Below are 7,012 nucleotides of genomic sequence, written 5' to 3'. Positions count from 1 at the left end.
CACTGACCCCCCTCCCTCCAAAACAACCCTGAAAACGGGAAAGCCAAGTATAAGAATTGTGCCCCGAATTGTAGCCTCAGCAGTCAGCCCACGTGGTGCTTTAAATGTCTGCACACTACAGGCCAAGGACAGCGATCAATTAAATTCTTAGCCTGCTGAATGACTGGGAGTACTTTCCAATTAGCTGGCAGTAGTGCTTTTGATAATTAACTTTTCGTCTACTGAAAGTTGATCTGAATACATTGTAGAAATCAGTGTGGAGCAGCCTGAAGCTTAATGCACAACTTTTAAACAGATCCTCCAAGCATGCTTGTTGCTGTTCTATCTGTATGGAAGACCTGCTTGTTCAACATAGTAATGGTTCAGTGAAATAAGCCACCTTGAGCCTGCTGTTTACAGACTGCCTGCTTTTTCAGCAGGAGAATTAATTGAAGTTGTAAAGTGAACTCCTTAAAATTTGAACATCGGCGTTTTATTTGAAAGCACATTAGACTATTTCCTTCCACAATAAAAAAAAGTGGTTAATTGTAAATGTTGCAGGAAAATTCCACCCAACATATTAAGTTCCACTTAAGTTCTGAACAGACTTTTCATTAATTTGCTAGAACCCTCTTAGATCAGTCCTGTTGATCTGAAACTTCATGTTTTTAAAAAACAAGTATTCTGCTTAGATGTTTAAAAAGGTGACATGGAGTTTTTGGAAGTCTAGCCCAATGGGCTGCTTAAAGACATTTACTGTATAAAGCCGATTAAATGAACTTGCTAACTGTGGGTGTGATATGTTGGTTTCTGTGATGTCAGCATACGGCTAGCGAATGATCCCCTCATTAGTCACTCAGTGGTTGTTGCTTTCATCTGCCACTTCTTTAGCTGACTGGCACAGCTGTGCTCCTCCTGCAAAGGTCAAACGAGAATTCCCTGGCAGCCAAAGAAGCGTATGACCAAAGTGTTTTCATAGTGCTGAAGTAAACAGAAGACCCAGAGCATTATGCGTTTTAACCCTCGTCTGCCCAGAGCATTCGAAAATGAAAGAGAAGCAGCTCACTGATGTATTGCGCTGGGGTAACCGCGCACAGTGCCAAAAGTGGTGGAACAGGTTTGTACCCATGGTTCTCCAAGCAGGAAATTGCCCATCTCCAGGTGGCTGGTCATGGAGCAGCATTGAAAGAGACCAGAGAAAAGTTACACTGAGACTCCTTCCCTCCGCAGCCCCTCCAGTAAGTTACGGGGGCAGACAAAGTGTGTTCTGGAACAAGCATGGGTCATCTCCCACTGAACCAGCTGGAGGTATTCCAGGGCACACACAATGCTGGAGGACCATGAGGCTGCTACAATATCGATGTTTTTATTTTTTTGATAGATTGAGATGGGGTATAGTGATTGCATTTGTCTTCCCCTTTAAGTGAAACTTCATTTGTTTCTGTATAAAATGCTTGCACTGCTTAGACAAATGTTTAAATGTACTTTAAGAAGATTAAATAAATAACTAATTTTGTGCGTTAACTGGGTGAGGTAACAAAGTTGTAGAATCATGGTGCTAATGTGTAACTGGTCTCTTTGTCACATCTCTGCAGATCAATGCAGTGACAAAACATTATGGTTTTTCTTTTGTCTTGTAGACAGCAGCTCATGGGGGCGGGGGTTACAAAGAGAGAGCTAGGCCTCGATATTAACCCCTCCCATCTGCCCATGGCGGGCAGGAGAGGTTCGGGGAGGCAAGGTTTTAAAAAGTGAAATCCGCGTAACTTGACCCCAACACACCGCATACACCTGCGCCGCCATTTTTACAGTGGCGGATGTCAAGGTGGGACGCTTATTAACATATTTAAATCAGGATCCTACAGTGCAATTGGGATCCCGATTTGAAATTATCTGGTGCTCTATGGGTTTCCCGGGGGTTGGGAAACTCGGCAGTGAAACGGAGGTGGGAGCTGCCGGATCCTCAAGGTAAAGTGGCTCTTTCAGCATTTCTTGTGGACCAGAAGGGGCAGGTGTGCTCCCCCAGCCCCTCGAGGAAGCCTTTGACTGAGAATCCCCTCCAGGAACACTTACCTTTAATGGCTGGGCAGCCGCTACCTATTTTGATCGGGAAGTTGGCAAGCGGAATGCTAATAAGGCCCGGCCATTAAAGTCGTCCGAGCTTTCCTGTTACTGCTCCAGGATGGGCTGGCTGCTCACTCTGCCGCATTCTCGCCCGGGAGTTAAAAGCGTGCCCCCGAGTGTTTGTAACTGGCTGTGTAATTTTGGGCTTATTACAGAGGAGCCCAACCCTGTCCGCAACTAATGGTCGCGCGTGCATCTCTAGCAGGGTTGCTGGCTCGCACTAGGAAGTGGGAACCTTAACCATTTATTGCTCACTCCAGACCAGGAATGCTGAGGCCTGTTGTAGCAGCCTAGAAGAACATAAAAGAAAGCATGACTGATGTTGTGATGTTTACTACGATGTTGCCACCCAGAATAGGAGACACACAGAAGATCAGCTTTCTTCTCAAGTATAATGGAAAGGAATTGGAGATCGTGTTATTTGCCCTACATACTGAGACGTGTATTAAATACGGGTCTGCATCAGGTTACTTACCTTTCAAAATAATTTGCTGTTTCCCTTCTTGTGATTATTTTGAAGGAAGTTGTTGCCAACTAGAAACAACTTTTGGAAATTTCTGTTCATAGATGTCTTCTCCACGGCTGCCTTTTATTCTAGTCCTAATGAAGATTCCACTGGGAATGGGGGCAGGGAGCTGAATGCTTTAATAAGCTCAAGCCAACCACTGAGCTCTGCCAGTTGAGCTCATTCTACGAATATGGGCTCTTACCAAGCTTTAGTTCATTCTCTCTCAACCAACTTGAATACCAAGATTCAACAATATATCTCCAAAAGTATTTTGAAGGATTCCTCACAACCTACAAAAACCGACAGACATTTTCTTAGTCAAAGTCACATCATCAAGACCTCCAATGCAGACAAAATCCCAATCTTTAAAATTTCCTAGATCCAACCTTAGTGCCTCTGCTCTTGTCCTGACTGTAATGACTCCAAATTCCAATAAGTCATAACATATTTGAAGGTCAAAGGTCATAAAAGGCATTTGTTCCCTCTTTGCAATTAAAGCTGCTGTGTGCCTTTCCAATGTTTCCCCGTTAAATGTAGTATTTTCTGAATCAATGAATCAGTGAGCGCTGTCGTGAGGCTTCTTAAATGGAATACTGCAACCAAATCAAATGATCTCGGCAAGGTAAATGCTCTGGCTGAAATGTTAATCACAATTTATTAATACCGTCCAAAAAGAATTGACAGCCTACAAAGGGCTAGATCAATGCAAACTTTGAAAAAACATTATAATTGCATTTTAGGATATCCATAAGTGACCATTTGTCAACAGTCGGACTCCAAATTGAAGAGGGCCTTTGAGCATCACACGGAGCTTCATTAGCACGGAACATTGTTGCAGACTGAGTGCTGAAAAGTTCTCATGGAATGTGCTTAATGAAGCTCACATTAGGATCATGTTCCCACAACTTTCACCATAGACATTGGTCAATTGGTTTTAAATCCTGGTCAGTGACAACGTTGCTGCTGGTCTGTGACCCATAAATCTCAACCATGACCGGGTTCAGAATTAGCTTAAAATCCTTAAGATTTTGAAACTTGCATTTTATTTTGCCCTCCAAAATATGAGCAGTTAGGAAAAGAAAGACTTGCATTTGTATAGCGCCTTTCACGACCCCAGGACGTCCCAAAGCGCTTTACAAGCCAATGAAGTACTTTTGAAGTGCAGTCACTGTTGTAATGTAAGAATGTAGGAAAGCCAAATGAATCAAATGCTGGAGTATCTATTGATTCTCTGCAGGTTTCCAGTAATGTTTTAGATCTGGGCACTTTGAGAGATGTAATCCCTCCCCCTTAAACCTTCCATATTTATTACAAAGTAATAACTAAAATGCTTCAATGATAGTTTTAAATACATTTTTGTAAATCTGTTTTCCTGCATGAAATCACTGACGACAGTAGATCTAATAATTCAATCGCCTTTAAAATTCAGTGAGCTCTGAAAACAGTCCCTGAACTGTTTCCCTCAACTGTTTCTATCATAAGGTCTGTAACTGTCAGGTAACTTGTGTATTGCATAAAAAGTTGGCTTGAAAATATCTGAATGTAAGCAATGCACAGTAAACGTTTAGCCTTTATGTGGGCATATCTAACAAATCTGAAAGAAAAAGTAGTTTTTTTATTATTCTGTAAAATAATAGTGAGGTAGTGGTGGGATTTGTTGCTGTTATATAATATCAATGTTTGTTCATTATGTTGGTAATGTGGGAAGGCATGACAACTGGTTATTGGTAGGTAGCACAAGGAAGGGAGTGATTGAATTGACCTATAAATGAGAATAGGAAACTGGAATGGTGGAGAATTACAGAGAAGCTGAGGGCTAGATTGAGCCCAAGACTACTGGGATGCAAAGATACAGACCTCACTATTCAGTACTACTAGTTCAACTTTCAGAAGAAAAACTGTGCCTGATGGAAATCTAAAATAAAAACAGAAAATGCTGGAAATGCATGGCAGCTCAATCAGCATCTCCGAGAGAAAGGCTAGTTAACATTTTGAAGATTGACACATCAGCATATCACAGAGATTCTAATGATGAGTTACATGCAAAACATTCTCTTTCAGATGCAGATTGACCTGCCATGCATTTGCAATATTTTCTGATTTCACAAGTCCAACTTGTTTGATGAGACCAACTTACCAAAGTTGATTCTTTTGAAAAGAAAATTGTAAAAATTGCTTTAATCTACTGTCCTGATTACCCTCAATTCTTCAGTGTATGTTCTCGTCAGCCTTATTTCTTGCTGCCTTCTTCGTCGTCTTCCTTCATTGTTCTTGCTACTTTGTGCCTCATTCATTTTATTCTCACTCTGCACATGGGATTTCTCACCATCTCTCCTAAAGGCGCTGCCTGTCTATGTCCTCTTGAAGACGGGAGGAGCAGCGAGGTCGGGACCCAGGAGCGAGGTCGGGACCCAGGAGCGAGGACGGGACCCAGGAGCGAGGTCGAGACCCAGGAGCGAGGACGGGACCCAGGAGCGAGGACGAGGCCCAGGAGCGAGGGCGGGGCCCAGGAGCGAGGGCGGGACCCAGGAGCGAGGTCGGGACTCAGCAGCGAGGACGAGGCCCAGGGGCGAGGACGGGGCCCAGGAATGAGGATGAGCTCAGCAGCAAGGTCAAGACCCAGGAGTGGCGCAGCGTGGACCAGCAGCGGGGTCGAGAGGACCACACTGCAGCCTATGAAATCCAGGCAGAGAGGACCTGTGGGAAGGAGGGAGGAGGACAGTAGGTTTGTGTGTGTGTGCCAGGCCGATGTAGCAGAGCCTGGTCTCCAATTGTCTTGGATCCCCTTGCCTTTGGACCAAGACCTTGCTCTGTCAAGCCCATGTGGTAGCTGGTGTACAACGGCCACCCCACGTTAAAATAATTCACGCACAGGCATCTTCCACCGTCAACCCAAGAACCCCACCCACCCACCCCTTCAACCACCATCTGCCCCACCTGTGACAGAGACTGTAGGTCCCACATTGGACTCATCAGTCACCTGAGAACTCATTTTTAGTGTGGAAGCAAGTCATCCTCGGTTCCGAGGGACTGCCTAAGAAGTACTGGGATAAATTGGAGTTGTTAGAGGATACAAGTTAGTAGGACAGTAGTTGAGAGACCTCTTTTTTTAATGCAGAAACATAAAGCAGTATTCCTATTATCAAATGTTACTTTAAGTGCTATAACAAACAGTTTTTTTGCAGAGGCCACAATAAGGTCAGGAAGTATTGTTTTCAAGTCTGAATGTGGTAGTGGACAAGAATTGTACTTATTCTGCATCTGCATTGATGGGTGAAAATGCATTAAATTAGCACTCCCTGGCTTCATTTCTACATCTTCATCCTCAAGTTGTGGCAGATGGTAATCTATGACAGCATTTTAAGTAGATGCAGGGAAGAGAATGTTTTGCCTGTACTTGCAGCAGAGGGGCGAGTAAAGTAATATATTTTGATATATTCCATGTTTAGGATGTGGATTGGCTCCTTCCTCCCCACCTTCCCAAAGGAGAAACATGTTCTGACCCTGGTGAAGCCATTAACTTTCCATAGCCACAATTGGCAAATGATTCAGCTAATAGGAGCTGCACTTTGACTGGGCAAACTAGACAATGCCTGTTTTTCCTCAGTTAAAGTTAGATGTTCATTTTTTTTTGCAGTCAGAGTTCAAGTGTTTTAGTATGAAAGCAAATCACTTGAACACTTTCTCGCATCACCTTTAGCATGGAAGCAAATCCTGTTTTTGTTGGATAATACTTCCTATTCAACTAATTCTTGTCTGTCTTCAATTATTAACCTTTTTACAGTTTCTTTGAGCAGTGTACAATAGCCCCTTGTTTTTTCCAATAACCATTTTTTTTGGCATACTGGCCTGGACTTTACGAAAGACCCCACCTATTACAATTTTTTCTCCCTACCACCATCCATTGTGAAAATATTCACTTTTTTTGCAGGCGAGGCGAGGTTAATTTTCGGAACATGTGGTATGTGTTCTCGTGCTGTTGACCCTATTTCTTCGCCCCGGGGTTCCTGGCAATCACAAATCCAAGACTTGGGGGTAAAGGGAGAAGGTCGTTTCCATGAATACACAATGTTTCTTATGTTTATCTCAACTGCAAAAATTAAATATCTTCCAAAAAATGGACTTTTTTTAAACAGACTTTTATTTGTAGTTTAGCAGTGATTTAATACGTGTGGGACACTGCAGCTTTTAATTTGTGTTTTCAGTCCCGGGACTGGAATATTGGCTTGCCCTATACCTGTGGGAGGTCTGCAAATGAATTTGGAAATGATCTATCCCTGGATTTACTACCCTAACGTCTTATTGTTCCTAATTGAGGTCTTGTCAGTATTGGTTATTATCTACCAAATGGCAATGCACTGCCCCTGGCATTGAGCAAGATTAGAGTTAATAAGAAGAGAA

General features: G+C 43.0%; 1 long non-coding RNA gene across 1 annotated transcript; it reads left to right on the top strand.

Annotated features, from left to right (window-relative positions):
- Positions 1-669: 669 nt before the first annotated feature.
- LOC147109180 (uncharacterized) lies at positions 670-6,733 on the top strand. Its single transcript, XR_015080186.1, has 2 exons — positions 670-1,096; positions 4,952-6,733. It is a non-coding gene; the product is annotated as an uncharacterized LOC147109180 (long non-coding RNA).
- Positions 6,734-7,012: the final 279 nt, after the last annotated feature.

This window comes from Somniosus microcephalus, chromosome 12 (assembly GCF_052327205.1).
Source record: "Somniosus microcephalus isolate GS21.2 chromosome 12, FLI_Smic_1.0, whole genome shotgun sequence".
NCBI lineage: Eukaryota > Metazoa > Chordata > Chondrichthyes > Squaliformes > Somniosidae > Somniosus > Somniosus microcephalus.
The sequence above is the reverse complement of the archived record's forward strand: the minus strand, read 5'-3'. Positions and strand labels throughout refer to the sequence as shown.